Source organism: Ictidomys tridecemlineatus, chromosome 13 (assembly GCF_052094955.1).
Source record: "Ictidomys tridecemlineatus isolate mIctTri1 chromosome 13, mIctTri1.hap1, whole genome shotgun sequence".
In the NCBI taxonomy this organism is placed as follows: Eukaryota; Metazoa; Chordata; class Mammalia; order Rodentia; family Sciuridae; genus Ictidomys; species Ictidomys tridecemlineatus.
The window spans coordinates 78,303,871-78,328,584 of record NC_135489.1 but is presented as its reverse complement, the minus strand read 5'-3'; the positions used below and the strand labels follow the sequence as shown (position 1 = coordinate 78,328,584).

General features: G+C 47.5%; 1 pseudogene across 1 annotated transcript in view; it reads right to left on the bottom strand.

The window, feature by feature from the left end:
- LOC101962537 (E3 ubiquitin-protein ligase RNF213-like) overlaps nucleotides 1–24,714 on the bottom strand; it is a 91,724-nt pseudogene that overhangs the window by 9,471 nt on the left and 57,539 nt on the right. Inside the window, exons 29-46 of the transcript XR_013429437.1 lie at nucleotides 20,550–24,164; nucleotides 18,655–18,791; nucleotides 18,006–18,101; nucleotides 16,977–17,095; nucleotides 16,123–16,242; nucleotides 15,552–15,673; nucleotides 14,995–15,139; nucleotides 14,598–14,736; nucleotides 12,991–13,182; nucleotides 12,117–12,262; nucleotides 10,841–10,995; nucleotides 9,468–9,680; nucleotides 9,021–9,202; nucleotides 8,286–8,406; nucleotides 1,993–2,093; nucleotides 1,649–1,831; nucleotides 803–972; nucleotides 612–711 (exon numbers count right to left, since the gene is read on the bottom strand). The product of XR_013429437.1 is annotated as an E3 ubiquitin-protein ligase RNF213-like (transcript). The remainder of the gene's footprint in view (nucleotides 1–611; nucleotides 712–802; nucleotides 973–1,648; nucleotides 1,832–1,992; nucleotides 2,094–8,285; nucleotides 8,407–9,020; nucleotides 9,203–9,467; nucleotides 9,681–10,840; nucleotides 10,996–12,116; nucleotides 12,263–12,990; nucleotides 13,183–14,597; nucleotides 14,737–14,994; nucleotides 15,140–15,551; nucleotides 15,674–16,122; nucleotides 16,243–16,976; nucleotides 17,096–18,005; nucleotides 18,102–18,654; nucleotides 18,792–20,549; nucleotides 24,165–24,714) is intronic.

Below are 24,714 nucleotides of genomic sequence, written 5' to 3'. Positions count from 1 at the left end.
TAGCAACCACCAATCAGCATGAGACAGGAAAAATACCTGGGATGCCAGATGACCCTCATAGTAGTTTATGGTGGTTAATAACATGTTGGGAAACCATGTAGTTCAGCATGTACACTCCTCGTGGCTTAAACGAATCAGTTCAAATGAATTCCCCTCTGGTACTAACCAATCACCCTTACCCAACTTGTTTCCGACAGTGAATGTGCTAATCAATGTTAAAGAGTTGTTGTTTGATTTTCCCGCAGTGTGTGATGATTTGCTAAGAGATGCTATGATGTATGTGAAGTCCCTGCCTTCCCCAAAGAGTGCATAAAACTGCTGCAAACCCTGGGCTTGGGGCCTCTCAGTGCCACAAGTTGCTGTGTGTGCAGAGGACTGAGCTAGCTTGCAATAAACACCTCTTTGCTTCTTACATCGATCTTGGTCTCTGGTGGTCTTTTGGGGGTCCTGAATTCGAGCATAACAGTATGCCCACAGAGACATGTCTAAACACTCTGAAGAAACTTTCCCCAATCATGCGTGAGGATATGTGGTGGCACAAAGACCAAGCACAACACAGGCCAGAGAAGCCAAGGCCTCAGAGAAGTGTGCATTCAGGGAGCTGCTCCTACCTGTATTTCAGGAGCAGCTTCAGCACCACAGAGCAGATGACAGGAGTCTTATCCACAGCATCATCAAATGATGAGAGAGACTTCGTGTGTTCCTGGTATCCTTAGCCAGAAAGAGAAAGGTGCTATTGCTCATATCATGGCACAAAACAGAGAGGAACTGAATCAAGATTTGAAAGAAGAAGGCAACTCACATTGGAGAGCATCTCTCAAGAGCTCCTTCTGCACGAAGAGTAGAGACAGAAGCCCATCAATCACGTTCTTCTCAGGAGGGTTATTGTCTTTGAAGCACATGGTAGAAATCAGGTCCATGAAGAAACTGTTGCACATCTGCCGGAACTGGGCATGTTTCCCAATGGCCACCCTAAGGAAACAGCGAAAACCCAGTCAGAAGACTCAGAGACCCTGTTCCCAAATCGCTGCAAGAAGAATGATTTGAGATTTGGACAGCATGTTGTTTTACATCAAGAAATTCAAATATCTACTTTTGTTCATTAGCTGGTCTTAAAAACTGCATACAGCATCTACACACATCTCTTCCAGGAACACCTCCATCATTTAACCTGCCTAAGCTTGTCATAGAACCCCTCCATTGGGAGGAAACAGAAGAGAAAGCAACCACTGATGGAGCATGACCATGGTCTAAAGCCCACAGCTCCCCTTCCTGACCTCCCAGAGGCTGGGAGAGAGCTGGTGTGTGGCTCAATGGTAGAGGGCTTGCTTGCCTAGCACCTGCCACCTATGCGAAAAGGAGGCTGGAGAAGCTGTATCCAAGTTTCTTGGATCTCTTTCAAGGGCTTCATTTATTACTTTCTGAATTTTGCTGTCTCAAAATCTTGTCAAATGTGTGTGTCTTTGGGAGAGAGGAATTCAGAGACACCCATCATCTAAGAAGTGCCCAAGTCATACTTCAGACAGCTCTCTGAAGCCAGGCTTTTACCAGACAAAGGTTAATAGAAATTAAATTTCTGAATATTATATTTGGAAAAAAAAAGAGAAAAGAGGAAGAGAAACACTTTTAAAGAGAAAGAGTGTTTTACCTGTGCTCTTGGGAAACTGTCACAGAGAAATTATCTGGCAGGTCAGTTAAACAGGAGGGGCAAATCATCTGCCCAGGGACAAGCCAGTTCTTGATGCACATCAGGCAGTACACATGGTCACAGGGCAGACACACAGGATCATGAGCATCTCCCAGGCAGGTGGGGCACAGCTGCACTCCACACCTGGAATCCAAGCAGGTGATGGGGTTCAAGGCAGACACTGGCTTGGAGGTGCCAGTGCACCCCAGGGGCAGCGTTTCCTCCTCCCAGCACTCCCTCCTCCCTCTTCCCAGTGCTCCCTCCTCCCTCCTCCCAGTGCTCCCTCCTCCAAGACCCCCTCTCACCTGGCCAGGCTCTTGCTGGCTTACTCCTTGCATTCACAGAGAGTGGTCATCACAGCCACAAAGGGCCTGTGGGTCTTGAGGTCAGAGTTCTCTTGAAAACACTGGAGGAGAAAGGCCTGGTTAGGGGTGGCACCCATCGAGGAGGGACAGGGGTCAGCTGTGCCCTGGGGCATCCCAAGGCCTGGGGAATTCTTAGCAGTTTTCCATCCTTTCAAATCCTTCTGGCCCCACTGCTTTTTAAAGAGAAGGACTAAATTCCCAATGTCATTTTCCATCTTCTTCCTTCTTTTCAGGTCTACCCCCTTTCTTCATCAAGAGGTATTTCAAACTTTAAATGATAATAATGTACACACCATTAAGCTCTAAGAGACCTGAGCATTTTTGGACTATTTGCTTTAGATCTTGTTTTACTTATTTACTTAAAGAGGGGGTATTGCTATGTTGTCCAAGCTGCTCTCAAACTCCTGGACTCAAGCCATCCATCTGCCTCAGCCTCCCAAGGAGCTGGGACTATAGGGATGTATCACCACCCTTGGCTAGATCATATTTTGAAGGAACAACACATATACATCCAGTTGTGGCATCATGGTCAACCCTTTCTTGTCAAATCCCCTCCCCACATTCCTAAGCTTCTCTGAGGACTTGTGTGCACCTGTGTAAACACCCTGCCATTGTCCTGCACCATTCTGCCCTCAGGCCTGGGAGGCCTCACTGCAGGCCCCTTCAGTGACTTCCTGGTAAACAGCTCAGCTGCTTTAACCACTGTATATTCTTCCAGATACCGGTTTCCAGTAACCAGTATTTAGTGTGTACTTGAGTTTTTGCAATTCTGAACAGTCCTGTACAAACAATCTAGCATATGTCTGCTTCAGTAAAAACAAAAGGTTGGGCTGGGAAGCAGCTGGGTGGTACAACACTTTTCTGGCATGCGTGTGGCCCTGAGTTCCACCAGAGCACCATAAAATAAATCAAAGTGTCTATTGGACACACATTTAGAAATGCACATCTCCAGCAACTCAGGGTAGTAAATTTATTTTTTTCTCAAATTCTTTTATTTTTAATTAATTTTTCTATTTATATATGACAGTGGAATGCATTACAATTCTTATTACACATATAGAGGACAATTTTTCCTATCTCTCATTGTATATAAAGTATATTCACACCAATTCCTGTCTTTATACATGTACTTTGGATAATAATGTCCATCACATTCCACAATCATTTCTAATCCCATACCTCCTCTCTTTCCCTCCCACCCCTCTGCCCTATCTAGAGTTAATCTATTCCTCCCACATTCCCCATCCCTACCTCATTATGAACCAGCCTTCTTATATCAGAGGAAACATTTGACATTTGATTTTTTGAGATTGGCTAACTTCACTTAGCATTATCTTCTCTAACTCCATCCATTTAGCTGCAAATGCCATGATTTTATTCTCTCTTATTGATGAGTAATATTCCATTGTGTATATATGCCACATATTTTTTATCCATTCATCTACTGAAGGGCATCTAGTTTGGTTCCACAGTTTAGCTATTGTGAATTGTGCTGCTGTAAACATTGATATGGCTGTGTCCCTGTAATATGCTGTTTTTAAGTCGCTTGGGTATAGACTGAGGAGAGGGATAGCTGGGTCAAATGGTAGTTCCATTCCCAATTTTCCAAGAAATCTCCATACTGCTTTCCACAATGGCTGCATCAATTTGCAGCCCCACCAGCAGTGTATGAATGTACCTTTTTCCTTACATCATTGCCAACACTTATTGTTGTTTGTATTTATAATAGCTGCCATTGTGACTGGAGTGAGATGAAATCTTAGAGTAGTTTTGGTTTGCATTTCTCTAATTGCTAATGATGATGAACATTTTTCATAAAGTTTTTGATTGATTGTATATCATCCTCTAAGCAATTTTTAGCAGGAAGAGTGAAGCAGGTGGCATCATTATACCAGAACTTAAACTATACTACAAAGCGACAGTAACAAAAAAAAAAAAAAAGAATGGTATTGGCACCAAAACATACTGGTAGACCAATGGTACAGAATACAGGAACAGAGACTAACCCACAAAATTACAATTATCTTATATTAGACAAAGGCACCAAAAACATGCATTGGAGAAAAGATAGCCTCTTCAACAAATGGTTCTGGGAAAACTGGAAATCCATATGCAACAAAATGAAATTAAACTCGGATTTCTCACCATGCACAAAACTCAACCCCCAATGGATCAAGGATCTAGGAATGAAACCAGAGACCCTGTGTCTAATAGAAGAAAAAGTAGGCCCTAATCTGCATCATGTAGGATTAGGCCCCAATTCCTTAATAAGATTCCTTTGGTGCAAGAGTTAAAATCAAGAATCAATAAGTGGGATGGAGTCAAACTAAAAAGTTTCTTCTCAGCAAAAGAAACAATCTGTGAGGTGAATAGAGAGCCTACATCTTGGGAGCAAATCTTTACCTCTCATACATCACTAATCTCTAGGGTATATAAAGAACTCAAAAAGCTAAGCACCAAAAAGACAAGCAACCCAATCAATAAATGGGCCAAGGACCTGAACAGGATAGTGAATTTAATGATTTAATGCTGTTTCTGAAAGTTTGTAGTCAGGCATAAATTTTAGTACAGATGTTAGCACAAATGTCCACTCTGCATTATACAAGTAAGGAAAGTTCCCTATTTCTACTTTGCTTAGGGCATTTTTTTTCTAAATCATGAATTTTTGTCAAATGTTCTCTCTACCTTTTTAAATTATCATTTAGAGTTTACTTTTTCATTTATATAACTGATGACATTTGTAGATATTTTTAAGCCATCCTTGAATTCCCAGGATTGATCATACTTGGAAATGATGTGTGTTTAATATCCTGAAATTTTGATTTGTTAATTAACAACCCACTCAGCAAAGGGCAAAGGACTTAGACATTTCTCCAAAGATGCATACATACCTGAGAAGAACATGAAAAAATGTTCAGCATCATTAATTATCATGGCAATGCACATCAAAACTCTCTGAGCTGGGCACTGTGGCACATACTCAGTGAGGTCAGAGGCTGAGGCAGAAGGATCACACATTTAAGGTTAGCTTCAGCAACTAAGCCAGATTCTGTCCTAAAGTAAAACAATAGGCTGAGATGTAGCTTAGTGGTGGAGCATCCCTAGCTAGAGACAAATGTAATAAATTGATACAGTAAGTCCCCTTCTAGGTACACATCCAAAAGAAGTAAAAGCAGGCCTCAAATAAGTTCACAGCAATCACAACAGCCAGAAGGTGGAAACAGCCTGAGTGCCCATTAACAGATGAGTGGACAGATTCAGTGTCCACCCATACAGTGGCATTCATTATCCAGCCCTAAGAAAGTTGAAGGCTGACACATGCCACCATACAGATGAACCTTGAAAACATCATGCTAGGTGACACAAACCAGAAACCAAAGACAAATGCTGAACAACTCCACTTATGTGAGTTACCTGTGGTAATCAGAGTGACAAATAGAAAGTAGAGCAGGGATCTATATGGCTTGGGAGTCCATGTGTGTGTGGAAGGAGGTAAGGACACTCTGGAGCATGATCTGGTGGCAGCACAACACCCTGTGCTTGATGTCGCTGACTATATGTTTAAAAGTGTTTACATGGTGCATTCTGTGTCATGTATATTTTAGCACACTTAAAAAAATGCAGCAGTGGCCCAGTGGTGGGGTGCTGGTTGGGGAGGTTAATGTTAGGACAGAAGGGAAAGCCAGTTCCCTGAAACCTGTGGAAAAATATGCATTACAGACATGAGCCATGAGAATTGGTCTCCCTTGCATCTTTCTCTGCAGACTACCTACCCGCCTAAGACCTACCTCTGTCTGCCATGTCTAACCCTCCTGTCAGAGCTGATGGACAAGATTCGAATACCCATCATGTGCTGGCTACTTTCAGCTTTTACCAATATCCAGGGGTGTAGGAGTTAGCTCTGTAGTGGCAGTCTGCAGGAGGTAAGACTCAGGCCCCCGACATCCCTCACAGTTTCACTTAAACTTCTAACCAAAGGAGGAGAGCAGCAAACATCAATCCAGGGCAGCACCCTTTCCAGGCTCAGGGAGCCAAGGAATGGAGCTGTAGGGATTCCCTGTAGCTGGAGGAAATGCACAGAGCACAGACCAGTGTATAACACAGGCTTCAAGCTCGGTAACTAACTGGGTAGCATCTGTGGCTATGGTTAGTTGCACAAGGATCTGATTAGAAGGAAATGAACCAGAAACCTGTGAAGTTTTTGAGGTCATTACATTGGGGAAAAAGTCTCCCATGAACAGGTGCATGCCAGCTCTCAGGGCCAGAAAACCCATCTCTCAGCTAGCAGGCTACCTGACCACCAGAGGCCACACTGGACCTGGCTGAATGCCCAGTGCAAACCCAGGGTCTGAGGGTCCTGGATGGTACAGGAAAGACTTGGAGAGAGCTGTGTCCAGGCCATGTGGGAAGGTGGTCCAGGATGCCTGTGGCCATAGGGCAGATACATGCTCCTTCTCACCATTTTTTCTCTACTTTTCCTTTAAGAACCTCCACAAGAGTGGTCCAGTTCATACTTTGAACATAGCTTTGCTGCTCTAAAGCATACCTGTTTTTCTCTCCTCCCTGATCCACCTAATATCTCCTTCCTAATCCGGGAAAACAGAATTCCTTTGAATAGCCTCTTTAAAAACACTCTGTTCCCCCTGATAGAGGAATCACAGCCTCTGGGACAGGAGTCCCTTGTGTTTCTCCTTTGCTAGCAAAGCAGTAAAATTTCCTTTTCCCTTTTCTCAAAAACAACAACAAAACGCCAAAAATTTTTTTAAAAAAATCTTTTAAGTTCCATGGCACATAAGCATACTCTGAGAAAGGTTTCCCATCTTCTTTCAACTAGATGAGGCCAAGGGACTTATTTAGGGTGATGAAATATGAGCTGTACTCTGTGTGTGTGTGTGTGTGTGTGTGTGTGTGTGTGTGTGTGTGTGTGTGTCCTGGGCTGTGTTCTTTTATAAAAATTTTTGGTACTGGGAATTGAACTCAGGGGCACTTAACCACTAAACCTCATCCCCAGCCCTATTTTGTATTTTATTAAGAGACAGAGTCTTACTGAGTTGCTTAGTGCCTTGCTATTGCTAAGGCTGACTTTGTATTCACAATCCTCCTGCCTCAGTCTCCCGGGCTGCTAGGGTTACAGGCAGGTGCCACCATAACCAGCCTAGGCTGTGTTCTTAAAGGCACTGTGTGCAGGGGCTGGAGTGTGGCTCAGTGGCAGGATTCCAGCCTAGCATATGTGAGGCCCTGGGTTCCATCGCTGGCACTGCCACTCCCTTCTTTTGTTCCCCAGGCTGTGACAGCAGGAATAGACTTTGAAGATAAGTAGCTGGAAGGTAGCTGCTGAGGAGGACAGAAGAGTAAGCGAGAAGCAGTGTGGGCCCCTGGCAGTGTTAGCAAGCTCTGGCCAGAAGAGTAAGCGAGAAGCAGTGTGGGCCCCTGGCAGTGTTAGCAAGCTCTGGCCCGTATAGGCAATCCTGCACAAGGTCTGTGACATTCTGATCAAGTCTGAATACGCTGGCACCTGGCATCTATGCCAATCTCCTTCTGGTGCACCTACCTGCATTTCAAAGACTGCACACCTAAGTGGTCTTTCTCAGACACCCTGACAGTGGGTACACTGGAGGCCAATGGCTGTACACCCACAGGATATGCTCATGAGCTATTTACCCTAGCCCAAGATCACAGGGTGACACAGGTAGGAACCGTGTTGTGCTGAGTGGCTGTTTTTGGTGGAAAGCCACAGAGATGATGGCTTTCTCTGAGGGGTACTGGTTGCGACATCATCAGCTTTATCTGGTGTTGGGGGCAGAGGCTCATGGTTCCCATGGTCCCATGGACATCATGTATTTTGAAGTCCCAGCTCCAGTGGCATTCTCCTGCATTGCTATTATCCTGCCAAGGATGGTGGTGAATTTTCCCCTAAGGGCTAGGCTGCTGGCCTGCTCGAGGTCATCCTAGAGGTGGGTAGAACCTAACCATTCAGCTCTTGCAAAGCATCCACAAGCAAGTTCCCTGAAGAAGTCCAATTCTGTACAATCATTCCTATTCCTAAGTGACATGCCCCAACTCGGCAATCAGGGAGGGCAAACTCTTGAACAACTGAGCTTATCCATGCAATGGCTGGCTGAGGATCCACATTCCCCTGTGCAACTGGGTGAGAGCCCAGCACTGACCTGCAGGTGAGGGCAGAGTGGGCTCCCAAACTCTGCATTTGACCAAGAGAAGTGCCCAGTGCTCACCTTGTCTAGTGAAAAGAAGTACTTGGTCACCAGCTGACACAGCTCAGGAATCTGGCTCTCAGTCCCCAGGAGCACGTGCTCCACAAAGAGTGCAATGGGGAAAACACGATTCCACTGGGTTCTGTCAAAAGAGGATGTTACATACTCAGCTCTAACAGAGGACTCTGAGACAGGAGGAGGGGACAAGAGAGCAGATGTAAGGCAGCATGGGAAGGTGAGCTGACAGGAGGGGTTATCCACCAGCCCTTTCCTCAGCACTCCCCCAGTGCTCTGTGCAGGCAGGACTTGGAGTCTCACTTTGCTACCTCAGCATGCACTGCCACTGTGCCTACTCTCTGACAATCCTGCATACAGTAAATCCCTCTTGACTCTCACAGCACAGCATGGATTGGGACTCTCCCCAACACTGAAGGCCTGCCCCTCTGCTTGCCCTGCCCAACCTTGTCCTTTCTAATGGCTCCCTGCCACCACAGTGGTTCTCAAGGTGCAGATTAATAACCTGCCTTTCTGTGGCTCTGGGGCACCATGGCCTCACTGCATGTGGTTTTCCTCTTTCTCCAGCATCTAACGAGATGCCTGGCACTTGACAGGGTTCATCAAGAACAGATTGAGTGCACAAAGAGCCCCTCCCATGGCAGGAGCACCTGCTCTCCCTGCTGCCAGGTGTTCCAGGACCGGGAGTCCACTGGTGAGCACAGGCTGAGCACGCCAGGGAGAGCCAACTCTGGATCTCACCTGACCTCTGCAGTGACAGCTCTGGCTATGCTCCCACTGCCTCGCAAGTACCCATTGGAGCAGACAAGCTCCAGCGGTATGGACAGCTTCTTCACCAGCTGCAGCCAGGTCTGGGGACTTGGCTTCAAGATGTCTCTTGTCAGCATTTCAGCACAGGCCATTGTAGCAAATGCATCCAGTGTCTGGGAAGAGGAGAACAGTCACATGACCCCACAGGGCCCCTGTCCTTCCACCCACCCTCTTCTTTGGCTGAGGCTTTCTCAGGTCCCAGCAGAGGCAGTGTGTCCTTGTATTCCAGGCTCTTAACCTGCTCCTTTGGGTCTCGGGATACAGGAAGCACAGCTGTTCCCAAAACCTCTGGGCTATGCTGATCCACACACCCCTGAAGGGTTTCTCCTTCTGCTCCCAGGGACAGGCCAAGGGCCTGAGCCTCCCGAAGGGCTGTACCATCTCACTGCCAGCCATGTTGTGCTTTTGTGCAGCTTCAGTGAGGCTCTGCAGAACCTGTGGGTGGATGGTCAAGATTCTGGAGAAGTTGTGCAGCCGGGTCCTGAAATACTGATAGGCCAGGTGCACCCACGGCAGGCAGAGCCCATCCACAGGACTCCCTGAGGCTGCTTGCAGCTCACAGACACAGGACCACAGGGCCATCTACAGAAGCTGGGGTTTTCAAGGGTTTTCAGTATGTATTTTTGAATCATAAAGAGATGTTTTCCTGTAGGAATTCAGAACTATTCAAAAACCACAAAAAATAAAATTACAAACCAGACTTCCTATTTCCTGACTGCTTTTTAGTAGAGTCTCTAGCCATTTTCCTAACTGTTCCTTTCCTCAGAATCATCCTCAAATCAGAATCACTGTGTTCCTGATTTTTTCCACTCAAGATTAGGTTATAAGAATTCCTCTACCACTCATTATCTGTGAAAATATTGTTTTCAATGGTTGCAAACAACTATTTTAAAATGGTCCTACTTTAATTTGTCCCTCCTTCATTTATTTGAACACTTAAATTGTTTTTAATTCTTTGTGATCAGAAACAAAGCTGGAAAGCCTTGTTGTGAGCACTGTCCAACCACCCTGCCATGTGACCACTGCTCAGTACCTGCCCAGGAAGCCTGTGAGCCTGCCCTTCTTTTTGAAAACTCAGTTTTTCCAGATGAGCAGGTACAACTGGCATCTGGAGACTGCTTATCTTCTTTTGACTGCCTGGTGGGGCTGAGCATGTGAGCAAAGCTTTCTAGATTCCTGCACAATTATGCCCTGTGTAGCTGGCTTATAAATTATACCCATTTTTGAAATCAGGATAATTCTGCTCATTCCCCAAAAGATCTCGTTAACCTTCCCTCATGCTGGCTAGAGTATGTTCTTCAACGTTCTTTAAGTTTCCATCTTGGGCTGGGCTGCTACTCTGCAGTCAGCACTTGCCTAGCATTCCTGAGGCTCTTGATTTTCTCCCCAGCTCCAGAAACAAAAAAGTATCAACTTTCCCATTGAATTTCACTTATTATTCTTACCGTAAGACATCAGTTACCTATTTATCTTAAATTTGTCAAGAGAAACTCAACGATTTCAAGAGGGTGCTACAAGGAACCTGGAGAGCTTTTCAAGGTACTAGAATATCCCATTCCAGGAGGCCTTGGGGAGTGATGAGGACTGGCCCTGTGTTCTGAGCACCTTGGGGGATATTCTCAGCCTAGCATCCTGTGTGGCTTCATTTTGTTCCCCCACATGGCAGCACCAGCTCTCAGAAGTTGAGTTCCTGTGTTTGTCCCCAGTCTATACCATGCAATTTTCACACTTGACCTTGAGTGGATACCTACCTTCATCTCCTCCCATGTGGACACTTTCATGGTTAAGAGCAGGAAGTCTCTCAAGTAGCACTGAACCAGCTCCTGCTGGTGATCTCCAGGGAGCTTGGCAAGAAACACGCCCAGGGGAGTCTGCTGGAAGATTTCCACTAACTTCTCTGACCGTCCTGCAGGGAGGAAGCCAGAGCGGCTTGAGACAAGTGAAGCCACAGCTGAGAGAAACTTGCTCCCCAGTAAGGAGCCACAGGCTAGTGTAGCACCCTGGGGCATTTCAAAGACAAAGTTCCATTATGGGAATAGAGTATGGTGGATGTGTAGCCTAGGTGACATAGAAAGGAAGGCAGGATCAACATTCAATTTAGGTCACAAAATCCACATTAACTCCAACAGGAAAAAACATATGAGGTAGCCTGAGTTTTGTGCTGCAAGTCTGTTCAGTGTAATGGGCCCAAGTAAGTTCCCAGGGAATCATGACTGAGTGGGCTTCTCTTTAGGGCTGGGGTCAGAGACTACACCAATCAGAGAGATTTGCCTCCAGCAGATGGGGAGTTGGCTACCTACTTCACACTCAGCTGGACAAGCAGGTCCAGGCAGGTCATTCCCCCAGGGGAAGAAACACTCTCTCAGCAGGAGACCAACTGCTTCACTTTGGTTTGGGACAAGTGGCAGAATGCAAGCCCAGGAAAGCAAGTTTACCTTGAGCATACTGGTTCTCTAAGTACATGTTGAAAAGATGATTTCACATGTATCTGAAAAGTGACTTTTCAAAAAACATAGCAATGCCACTGGCTTTTCTGAAATGACTATGGCCAAACTCAGCCACCAGCTATGACTCAGGAGGAAACAATGGCTCAGCATGGGAAAAAGGGTCATGTTCCTTTCATTGCTAGCATTTGCTGAGAAAGCTTGAAGGGGCTGTTTCCTGGGTCTAAGCCTCAGAACAGGAATGGTCAACTTGCAGCAGGAAGTAAGCTTCATCCCTGCTGGAACATGCTCTAGTTCACCAGACTGCCAGCCAGTGAGCCACTAGAAATCACCTCACAGCCTCCCTTCACGGCATGACTTAAAGGCTTCTGATCTCCTGGAGACTCTCATTTCTTCAGCAGACATTTCAAAATGAAGGTAAGACATGAACTTGAGTCTATTCCACATGCAAAGTGTGAGAACTACAAGTCCCAGAATTTACCAGGTGCTAGCTGCTGTCTGCCCACTGATGGTCAGGCAGTGTCTTTGTGGGTAAAGGCTGCTTCACCAGGGCTGCATCGGGCCCATTTTGAGTAGGACTCACCTTTTGCATCTGTGATGTACTGGGCCTGGACCCAGAGGTCTTCCAGATAGCCCCTGATTCTCCAGCTGAAGGGGACACTGTTGAAAGCACCCTCGGGAAGGCTCATATGGTTCTGTACCACGATAAAGGATATCTCACTCTTGGATCTGCAGTGAGGTGAGGTTAGTGAGAATCAGTTCCTGAGATGGTGCTCCAAACACCAGAGGACATGTGCCACAATTCTCAGAAGGTGCTGTGGGTCAGGGGTGAGGGGGTAGCTCTGCAGTAGAGTGCTTTCCTGGCAAGTGTGAGGCCTCAGGTTCCATCCCCCACACCACATCAAAACAAGACAAGGTGCTGAGGCTGCATAGACAGCTGCTGTCTGCCTTCCTGGCCAGGGCTACCAGTGCACAGAAACTGGAGGGCTACCTCATAACCCTTGTTTACAGGCAGAATGAAAGCAGGCCACCTGTGCAGGGCCTAGAAAGGGCCCAAAGCTTCAGGCAGGACCAAGTCTCCAGTGCCTGTGCCTGCCCCTCTCCTGCATCTTATTGGCCTACATTCCAGAACTGAAGTCCCTGTAATCTGAACAGAAAACTTGGGGAGGTTCCCTGACAGAACAGGGGAACAGCATAAGGGAACACAAGCATGATTAAGGACATAGTCTCTCCAAAAGGCAGTGTCCCCACTGCACACAGAATCCAGCCTGGCTTTCTGAACTATCACAGATGCCCTCAGAGAAGAAAATGAGGAAAAAGGAAATGGAACAAAGACCTGCCAGGATGCCATGACCAATAGGCTATAGAAGAAGCTGGAGAAACATTCCTCGGAAAGCAGAGCCTACATTCTCAAGCCCAGGAGAGCTACTGAGGGTGCTGTGAGGATTTTCATTCACCTTATGTTATTCATCATAAGCGGAATGTTCAGCAACTTAGTGTTACTAAAAATAAACATCCACAGGTCCTGGGCCCAGGCTGGTGAGTCTGGTCTGATCAGAAGCTCGAGGTTGCCATCTCTGTCAATGAGGGAGATCATGCTGGCCAGCAGAGGGGTGACTACGCTTTGGACCCACTTCCAAAGGGTATGCCTGCAGCAGGGGTGGGACAGAGGACAGGGGACAATGGCTCAGCACCACAGTCAGTACTATGATCTTGATGCCTCCTTCCTCTGTGTCAACAAGCCTTCTAGCCTACAAGCCAGGGCTGCAAATTGAAGTTCTCATCGCTTTTAAGTGTAAGAGACTCACAAATGCGATTGTTTTAAATTAGAAGCAGGACTGGATGGAACTTAATTCTACATCTAGTAACAGCAACTAGTGCCTTGAAAAGATGAAGAAATATTTGCTGTTTTTGTATATAATGTTTTTTTAGAACAAGCCAACTAGGTTCTATAAACAAATCAAATAATAATGAACTTCACTAAATAAATAAACTTTGCAAGAAAAAAAAATCAGCTGTGGATACCATATAATAAAGATGAAGAGATGAACGTAAATTTGATCTAGATGAAGTTAAGTAAGAAAACATGTTCATCCAGAATTCAGCTTTCATTGTGGATGTTTCTGTAAATAACCCTGAGTACTTTAGAGTGACAGCGCTTAATTGGTTGAATTAACTACATCTCACTTTCATGTTGCAAAGATATGTTTTTTACATAATAACAAAAATTCTATAATTTCTTATGGTAAAGGACAAGAATTACTAGGTAATTGTGTTGGAAAATAAAGTAAGGCCTTTTGTATGAATTTTTTTTTCCTGAATATATAGTACACAGGATTCTAGAGAGAACTTAAAAACATCTACTGAGAAAACAAACATCCCACTAGTCAAGGACATCACTTGACTTAAGACCCCAAACTAGAACATGCACAGAGGATGGGGAAGGGGTGGTCGTGAAAGAGGTTCTGGGCTGGAGGAGCTGAGAGCCCTGGGAAGTGCTCTCAGAGTAATGCAGTCACCTCAAAGGGGTTCCAAGAGACCAAATTTAAACAACTTGAGAATCAAAAAGAATATTAAGACAAGGCTACTTAACACAGTTAGCTAAAAAGCAGAGGACTTCTGGTGTAAAGGACTTCAAGGAGGCTGGCTGTCTAGCCCCAAGGATATGTGATGTTAAGTCCCAGACACACAGTGTTAGTGAAGACTCATAACATCCAGCAGGGTCCTAAGGCTCTGCTAGCCCCAGAAATGGGCATTGAGGGTGCAGTGCAAGCAGGTCCAGTTGTTCCTGGGTGTTCCTTGTGACCACAGGGAAAAAACTGGTCCCGAGTACTGTGGAGACCATGGGGTACTGAAAAGGGAGGCTGGCAAATCCAGCAAGGACAGAGCAACAGTGGCAAAGGGGCAATGGGAGCATGGCTCGGACATGTGCTAGGAAAGGGAGACCATCCAGGGAGCAAAAACATAGTTCTGCCCTCCTCAGAGGTGGAGAAAAAAACACCTGGTGTGCTCCTTCCCCTGGGACAATATAGTAGATCCCTGCACTGCCCGGTGCTCACAGTACCTGAAAGTGCCGGCCTCCTGGAGTGCATCCTGGTTCACAGCCTCTCACCCCACCCACTCCTTCAGACTGCAGAGCTGGTTCTATTCTTGCTTCTTTAGAAGGACAGAGAGGCGCATCTTGGATATCCACAAGAACGAGGCTGTGAAAAGGCAGAAGGGACATAATTTGGTCCACCTGTGAGCACCAAGTTGGAGGCTCCACTGTGCTGCTTGACCAGTTCCCCCGCAGAGGGAAGCCACAGGTCCTCTGGCCAGGCCAACTCTAGAGAAGAATTCTAGAGATGTCCTGAGATTCCCACTATGCCAACTGCATCTGCCAAGCCACAGAAACCCAGAAGGGCAGCTCGCCACACTCAGCCACCTGATTCCCTGATGACAAGCAGGGACATGACTCATACCACTGCTTACACTGTCCCCATTCAAGAGTCTGAGGAGGATGGTGACTCTCCTCATGTTGCGTGTGCTGCTCTCCTGGTCCCTGAACATCCCCACGGCACTTTGCACACAGCTCCTCAGCAGTCTGGTGGTGTCCAGGACTTGTGCCTGCCAAGGGAGATAGCACGTCATCTGCTGCTGTCATGTCCAGGGTGGGTGAAAGCTACTCTACCCACACAAGAAGGTGGCCTCGTGTCCACGTGCCCAAAGCATCAGTGGCCAGTTTCCATGGTGAAGCTGACCTACAGACCTCTCCCAGCTGATCCCTGTGTGCTGCCCAACCACCCTGAGGACCACTGGCAAGGTGGTTGCTGACATCAGGGATTTGGTTACTGGTTGAGGGACAGGGCAGAGCTAACTAGGAGTCTTCATAAAGAAGGGAATGACAGATCTTGTCCTGGTAAGTCCCTCATACTTCCAGCATAAAGAGAAGGCAGGGCTCAGCCTGACCCTGGCACAGCTGCCTGGGCTCCTCCAGCTTAGCCACCTGCAGCCAACAGAGGAACAGAGGAGAACTCACATCACTGCCCCTCAGGTCCACGGCCTCCCATTCCATCTCCTCAGGACCTTTCTCTTCCATTTCCATTTCTGCCACCTCCCCTGACATGCCAGTCTCTGCCTCCATCACCTCCTCCTGGTTGCCTTTTGATGCAAGCAAAGGGAACACAATCTAGTCACCACTTGGAGAAGGAAAAGGATGGGGTGACACCAAGTCTGTGCCTATGCTGAGAGCTTCACCAAGGTTTCCTGTCCCAAGCTTCAGTGGCAGCCCCAGTCATGGGGACATTTGTCACCCAGTTTAGCACAAAATCTACTGTTCAGGTGTCCCACAGCCTGGGGCACATGACCCACAGCACACCAGTTAATACACTGGGTGTTGCTCCTTGGCCTTCCCATGGCCCTGGTGATCTTGACCATGAGCCAGGCAGGTCAGTGCCACATCCTGAGTTCTGGCTGAGGCCAGGTGCCAAGACTCAAAGGTAACTCAAGTGTGGCAACCCTGACTCCAGCCCCACAGGAAGCTGTCTAACTTGACACCTCCCATCTGCCTCTCTGCCCCCACTTTCCCAGACTGAAACCTTGCAACTCACGCTCAGGGCTGTCTCCTGGCATGAACAGCTGGCTGATGGTAACACTCTGCAGCTTAGTCACATCAGAGGACATGAATGGGAACCTCCAGAGGTCATCGATGTGCACAGACCACCATAGCCCTGTGAAGAACAAAGCTACCAAGTCTTCTCAAGTCTTTTCACTTTCTTCTTGTCAGCCATGAGCAGGGACACACCTGTGTCCAGATGTTTAATCACACTACTGACAGAGGAATGATCAGTACCTCAAAGTCTATGTCCCTGAACACACCCATCAATTCCACTACATCATATCAGCATGCTCACCATCAACCTGTGTGTTGAGACTGATTAACTGGTGTGCAAAGGCTACCTGGATCCTGTCTATGGTTCTTTACATGCATCTTAGCATACATACTGTCACTTAGTTAGAAAGTGCTTCAAGATACTGACTTCAAGATACTTCAAGATACTTTCCATCTGTGAAATTATTAAACTTATTTTCCTCTTCTCAGAATACCAGTTGTCTTACATAATCCAGTTTGTGATCATTCCACAGAAAAAGAGTTGGGCTGATTTGAAGGCAAATCAAGGAATCAGGCACAAGGAGTCAGCACTAGGGCTGGTTGCAAGGAGAAGATCTCTGAGTCATTTGTACAATGAAAAGTTGGAGCAGGAGCTTATCCTGTGCACACCTGACATAGCACAGGCCATGCTGACAGAGCAGCAGCAAGTCCCAGGGTGATGGCTGTGAGCAGTGAGCCAAAGAAGCCCAGAGACAGCTGGAGTTGGTGTTTGACTTAGACATGCAGGCAGCATGGGACCCCTGAGAATCAACCCAGACATACTTAAAGACAGTCACTTATCTTTGGCCCTACCTCCATGAAATCCCACATAGGATGCTCTGCTCCCCATCTGGGACAGTTTTGTGATGAAATAGACAAAGATGCATCCCTGAGTTCCTTGTATTTTGTTGATTTCATTGATAGCAGAGTATCTATTTAGAAAACAAAAATCAAAACAAAGCAAACAATTGAGCAAAAGCCAAGGTGTGAGATGGCTGCTGGGTGTCCCTGGAGCTGTCAGGGGCTTTACCACATTCCACACAATGCCAGGGGCCACCACATCTCTTGTGAGAGGAGGATGGCTTCTTGTTGGTGGGGTCACTTTCTACCTCTCACTGCTGATCAGAACTCCCACTCGGCATGTCTCAGGGCCCTCACATGCCAGAGGGTGGGGCTTGTTGGCCTTCCCATTTTGAGAGAGTACAGTGAGGTACAGTGCCCCTTGCACCCCCAGTGGTGGCAGACCATCTCCTAGCAGGATCTGGCTAGCCTTAACTTTGTACTAGGCTCCCAGTACTTTAAAGGGGCAGAAGTCACTCTTACATTACATGAGTAATAGAACACAGCAATTATGAAAGCAACAGATTTATAGTCATCATAAAAAATGTCCAATAAATATTAATTTATTTACATAGTTTTACTGCCCTTAAACTTATGATAAGTACTTTTTTTTTCTTTTTATGCAGTGCTGCGGATTAAACCCAGGGCCTCAGACATGCTAGGTAAGTGCTGTACCACAAGGATACATCCCAGACTAAACTTTAATCCTAATTGTGTGATTAAAAATTAAAATGACAAAAAAATGACTGCAAACATAGCTTTAACACATTCTTCTACACACTACAAATATTCCATTATTGACACTTCTTGTATTTCACCAATTCTGTGCCATTACTGGCCTTTTCCTTCATCCTTTCCTCTCTAGCTTCCCTAGCCCATGTCAGGAGCTGGGAGGGAGAGTCATTCTTATTTTCACACTGCTTTCAGGAAATATATTCTTCAGGAGGTCCTGGGTAGATTTTGGCTTCCTGTGTTTCCTGAGAAAAAATACTAAGAACATACTTAGCTGATGCAATGAGCTGAGCACTGTGAGCGCCATCATCAAAATCCAACTGGACAATGAGGATTTTACGTCTGGCTGTCTTCATTAAGCTGCTTCTGAAAGAAAAATTGAATCACCCAAGTGAATCCTCTGTCCTAAAACACAGGCAGCCATGGCTCCGTAGGCTGAGGCACAAGGGTCACAAGTTCCAGGCTAGCCTCAGCAACTCATCAAGACCCTGTCTGCAAATTAATAATAATAATAATAAAAGGGCTGGAGATGTGGCTCAGTGGTAGAGCAGCCATGAGTTCAGTTCCTAGCATAAGTGAAACAAAACAAAACATAAACATGGATCACAACACTCCACAAAGTGAAGGGAAACACAGGCCATGCAGAATAATCCAGCATCCAGTAGGGTCTCCTTCCACAAGGTGAGGAGGCAATCCACTGGAGAAGGAAAGGGCTACACAAATATCAAGAGACAGATGACACAGCTGTAGAGAAGGCCACTTATGACAGGGGCTGGAAGGGCATACCATGAGGCTGAGCAATGACCTTCTCACAGTGTCCAGTGCTCAGAGTTCCTTTCGAGTGGCTACCATGCCCCATCATGGGATACCATATACCTAGGATGGGGGCTGAGGGTGATGGCCAGGCAGGACACCTCACCGGACTTCCTTGAGGAATGAGTACTCGGTGTCGAACTGCTGCAGTGACAGGATCATGGGCTTCGGGGCCAAGCCCTTCACTTCCTCCCCTAGGGCCTCGCAATCACGGCTCGTCAGCAGTCTGGAGAAGGTGGTGACCTGCAATGTGGGTGCGCAAGCCATCAGCCAGAATTCAAGCGAGGGCACAGAGTGGTGGGTTAGAACCCAGGACCAGGGGGCACTGGGACAAAAAGAAGCCTGACCCCGAGCAGGTTTTACATACAAGGAATGGCTGAGGCAAGCAGAACCTCCAGGGTCAACAGATGGCAGAGAGAAGACTTGCCCCGGCCAGAAGATGCCTTGGATGCCTTCTGAGAAGCCAATGTCTCTTTTCCTATTTTGGTCCCTACCTGAGAGCCTCCTGATCCTTTAGGGCTCAGCACAATGCCATTTCTTCTTGTAATCTGGCTTCCTGCTATCAGATGGAGTTAGCTAGTGGCAACTCTTCCTCCCCTCAGTAGTTCCCAAGTCTCTGCCATGGACCACATCCCATGGTGCAAACCCAGATGTTCCTAGGCATGTAGGACCTCAGCTCTCCAGACCCATTCTATTTTTTTTTTTTTAGTACCAGAGATTAGATGTAGGGGTGTTTAATCACTGAACAACAACCCCAGCCCTTTTTTAAAATTTATTTATTTTTTAGTTGTTAATGGACCTTTATTTTTTATTTATTTTTATGTGGTGCTGAGGGTCGAACCCAGTGTCTCACACATGCTAGCATTCTACCACTGTGCTACAAGCCAACCCCTTTAGCCCTTTTAATTTTCATTTTGAGATAGAGTCTCACTAAGTAATTTAGGGCCTCCATAAGTTGCTGAGGCTGGCTGGCTTTGAACTTCCCATCCTCCTGCCTCAGCCTCCCAAGCCACTGGGATTATAGGCATGTGCTATTGCACTCAATTCCAGACCCCTTCTCTGGGCCTGTCCTTATGAATAGGCTTCAGGTTCCCACATCCAACCATAGAGCAGACATCCGAACCTATCCCAAACGGATGTCACCACCACTAGCTGCCAAACCCACTGCTGTTCCTGGATTCTCCATGGTGATTGCACAAAGCTGCAGTGAGCTCAGGAAGGCTGTCTTCCACCTCCTTCCTCCCCTTACTTCCTGCTAACTGTCTGCAGTTTGCACCATGCCAGCAGCCTCCTGACAACTCTATCCTCTCAATGTCAGTCTCTTGCTCCACTGTATTCCCATCACTGGGGCAGTGGGGTATGTCCACATACATATTGCTTCATAGCTCCTCTCTGTGCAGGCAAGACAAAGCTCAAGGCTGCTGACAAGGCCCTCCACATGTCTCTCCACCTATTCCATCCCTGTGAGACCCAGCACTCAAAGCTTGAACGTTACCGTCTGTCAGTGATCTCCTCCAGGTCTCTTGCACAGATGCAGATTCAGACTCAACACCTGTGTCCCACAGAGGCCTCTGCCTCTGACACTGGCCCAGCAAACCCTCTCTTTCAGTGCAAAAAGCCTCTCTTAAGGAGAACCACCTAAGATCCATGTCCCTACCTGGAGTGCACCTTTCACCTATGACACACACTAAGGGCACATGCATGGGAGACATTCTCATCCATTACTCTTACTCTGTCAAAGGATGGGAAGCAGACCAATTCACTTACATCCCAGGTGGACCCAGCACTCTGGGACCTGAATGTTGTGCCCAATGCTGCTCTCAGAGCAAAGCTCTACTCACAGTCAAAAAGAGGCCTAACTGAACTTATCCTCCTTGTGCCTGTATGAAACACACCCGTTTCCTAGACTGCACACTATCTTGAAGAGAGTCTAAACCTCTGGGCCCCAGGGACCAGGGCTCTTGGGTGAAAGAGGAAAGGGAAAGGCTGTGGAGCAGTCACCTCTGTGAAGATGGCATGGCACTCCGAGTCCCCATTGTGAAATTGGGCCTGGAGGAAATCTGCAAAGGACTGATGCTGCTGCTTGTACCAGTATTCCTGCGACAGCACCTGCCCAGCAAATGAGCCCAGTGCAGAGTTGCTCAGCCTCACCACAGCATCTCGTGTGGCACAGTCCAGCAGGATCAACTTGGCTTCCTCAGACACCCTGTGATATAGCTCCTCCGTCAGGTCCCCGGGGCCCTGCCTCTCCACAGCCTGCAGCACCACGGAGGCACAGGCATCGGAGTGGTAGCCAATGAAGACGTCAGCAGGGCTGTACTTGTGCCCAGCCAGGAACTGATGGGCCTTCACTTTAGCAAACTGCTCTGCCCACTGCATGAGCTCCTGCACAATGCTCTTCTGCCACCCCTGTAGCACCGAGCTGATGTCCAGGTAGTGCTTCTCCAGCCGGTTAATGAGGGGCACAGGGAACTGCTCATACACCACATTTTTTTCCTCGATAACAATCAGACGGAAGTCAGGGTGGACCCGACACTTGACACGATGGGTGCCGAGCCCGAGGTCCACGTACTTCTGGCCCCCGAACTAGACGTAGTACTGGTTGAGCGCATCGTACAAGCTCTCATATAGGTGCTACAGGTTCAGCAGCACCACCATCTTGCCAGTATCCATGCAGATCTTCACCCGATTGATGTTTCTGCAGATCTGGGTATACTCCTGGTCCCGGGGAAAACTGGAACCAAAGATGATCTCAGGCTGCTGGTCCTCACTGAAGAATGACTGCTGCAGGATCTGCAGGGCCATGTAGTTTTTGGTCAGTATGAGCAAGTAGCGGGATTCAGCTTCTTCCACTTCCCCCACTGCTGGGAGTATGTTCTGCATACTCCCACAAATGTTCTGCTTGATGAGCTCCAGGGTGCTGACCTCTTCCACACACCCGGCCTCAGGTAAATTGGCCATGAAGATGTCCAAAGCAGGGATGTCATCTTTGCCACTGAAGTTCCAAAGGACTGCACGTGCAATATCCTGTGGAGAAGGCTTCTTGTTAGATGCTCTGGCGGTGGTGAAGACCATCTTGATGAGGCTATAGTAGTCGCGAAGCCCGAAGAATTCCTTGTTCTGCCTGCTGCACACTGTTTCATAGGCCTTGGCAAAAGGAGCGAAGTACCCTCGGACCCTGTCCTGCACCAGGCTGTCTGAAGAGCAGATCCCTCTGGCACTCTCTATGAGCTCCTTCTCACTGGGGCTGCCGCGGGACACAAAGATGCCCCGGTTCATCTTGGCAGGGTCGAGGGCCCAGTTGGAAATACCTATGAAGCCGACTTTTTGGTGGGGGGCATGATCACCTTCAATGCACCCATCTTCTAGCAGTGGGTGCAGAGCCTTCAGGGGCATTTTGGGGGAATCTTCTGCCAAGCCGACCTTATCCAACACCACCACAGACACGTACTGCTGCAGGTCCTTCCCCTGCTGGAAGCGAGCACACTGCTTGAAGGTGTTGATGATGCCCTGTGGGGTGCAGTGGGGGCTACACTGGAATGATACCAGATGGACCTGCTTCAGGCTGCGGAAGAGAGCGGAGTGTGCGGCCTGGCCTTGCATGGCATCTGCCACAATGGTCTTGGCGAGAGATTTGGAGGTGCCAGGCTTTCCCACGAGGAATAGGGGTATCTTTAGCTCAATGCAGATGATCATCATGAAGACATTCTCCTTCAGAGCCAAGTTCCTGGCTATGGTTTTCCTCAGAGGCACCCCACTCAGGAAAAGATCCTGTGCGTGTGTGATCTCATCCAGGATGACCCCGCTGTTGTCATATGGTTCTGGAAAATACCTGCAAATGGCTCTGCGGTAGGACTCCTTGTCCTTTAGGGAGGCATGGTAACAGACCCCCACAGCTAGTACCAGGGACCAGAGGACGGGGTCTCTCCTGAAGTTATTTTTGCTGACACTGGTCTCGCAGAGAAAGGTGTTCAGCTTCACCAAGAGCATCTCGCGGCGGCCATGAAACCATGTGAACACCTTCACACAGCGCTCCACATTCCGGGGGCTGACGAAACTGCACTCATTTTCAGTGTTCCTCATGAACCTCTGAGAGGCAGAGAGCACTTCCGTGATTACATGAGTCTCGTCCTCACTGATCCTGACATGGTCCACCAGTCTCTGCACAATCTGCTGGATGTAGAGCTTTTCAGCAGTGTCGTTCAGTTGCCCAAAGTCCCACACCAGAGGAATCAGGCTGGGGGGCAGGGCATGGACACGGTACACCAACTGCCTGAGGGGAATGGAGCCCAGCCTGTCTGCTGTCTCCTTGGCACTGACCTTATACCCCAAACCAGCTGACTCCAAACAGCAGATGGTCTCCTGGGAGTGCTTCCTGTAAGGGTTGCAGGCAGCTATGATGTGCAAGCCTGAGTCCTCCTCCAGGGGCTGGCCATCCACGGTCTGGTCACACAAGACTTCCTTAATACAGCTTAAGGCTTCTGTTGTGTTGGCTTCGTCAAAGAACAAGATGGTGTCCAACTGGTGTTGGTACTTATTGGATAAGGCAGTTTTCTCAGCCTCCAAGACTTTGGAGTGAATCATGACTGCAGTTGTTCCTCCATGAACCTTGACTAACTTCATGGTCTCAGCCTGGGCACCACAACGCCGCAGATCACTAAGGAATTTAATGAGCCTGGTTTTCCCACAGCCAGTTTCTCCCATGATGATAACTGGGATCCCACACCTGAACCGCATTTCAATGGCCAGAATCTTGAGCATGTTGTCCATTGTAAGCTCATATGTTTCATCAGGGTCAAAGGCCTGAGGAATTCCTAGTGGCTGGCAGAGTCTCAAGAGTTTCTCGTGTCTGGGCAGGTTATCAAAGTCAACATTGAAGGGCACGCCTTGAAGCAACAGCCCCCTGTACAGTTGTTCTGTCATGACATCTTTCCTGATTATCTCCCCATTGAGATGGTTGATGGCATCAACGCTGCCATTCTCATTGGGCTGGAGATGGAAGCCTATGAATGTCATGGTCTCATGGTCACCATTGAAGAACACATAAGGGTGAGGCTCTGACTCCCACCTTCTCCAGAGAGTGAAGGGGGCGAGCTCTGCCTCATCAACCCCATCCATGGTGACCATGTGCTTCCCTGGGCTCTGGTCAGAGGTATGAAGTGTTGGTGTGGCAAAGTCTCTTTCCATGAAGATCACAAAGGTGACCACGAAGTTCTTGAAGCCCTGTAGTGTATCTCCAGTAAAGTCTGGATTGCAGAACACAGAGGCCTCACAGTCCTTGAGCTGACAGTTGAGGAACCGAGCAAAGTTCTGGAGCTCTGACCAGGAAGGGTTGATGACCCCACAATATATGAGGAGGTGCTGGATGCACTCTCCTGGGGTACCTTCAACAGAGCCTGCTTGGTATTGAAATGTGTCTAGGTTTTGTTTTATATGGAATCTTTTTAAATATTGGTAAGGTCTTTGGAAAGTAGCACTGCAGAACTCTCTCTCATCCATTTCAGGCTCTATGAAGCTCCTCTCAGGGCTCAGCTCCATGGCTATCACTTCTTTGGGAGGTCTGCAGATGACTCTGGGGAAGATGTCAAGAAAACTAAACTGGGAGGCATGTGGATTCTGCAAAGAAGAGACCTAAATAGAAGTTAGAATTTGATTTCCTGAAAGATGCCCATATGTGTTAACCTTCCACGTGGTCTCCTGTGGATAGACCTTTATGAAAACAATCACTTGAATGCATGTGGCTTTCTTCAGCCTCTTGTTCACAGAGGCTGGCATCTGCATGTTAGAGCATTACAGAAGCTCAACTATGGCATCTGCATTATGAACCATAAAGCTATATCCAGTCCTGTGACTTGATCTCTTCACCAAGCATGAACACATTTGTAACAATAGAACTCCCACCAGCTAACAGGTTTCCATGAATGACGTCTCACTGTCTTCTTCACTGGCAGTAAGGGAGACAGTGGCCATCAACAGAGGAATCCTCCACACTCAGCACCCCTGGAATTCAACCCAAGGCATAGGAACCAATCTGACATATCCAGATGAATCCAAGATGCTACCAATCAACATGAGAGTATTCTCATTCTAGACATCATTAAGATCTAAGTTGAAGCATGCATTTCCCCTAACATGTACTCACAGCTACCCTAAGGTGAAAGTGGAA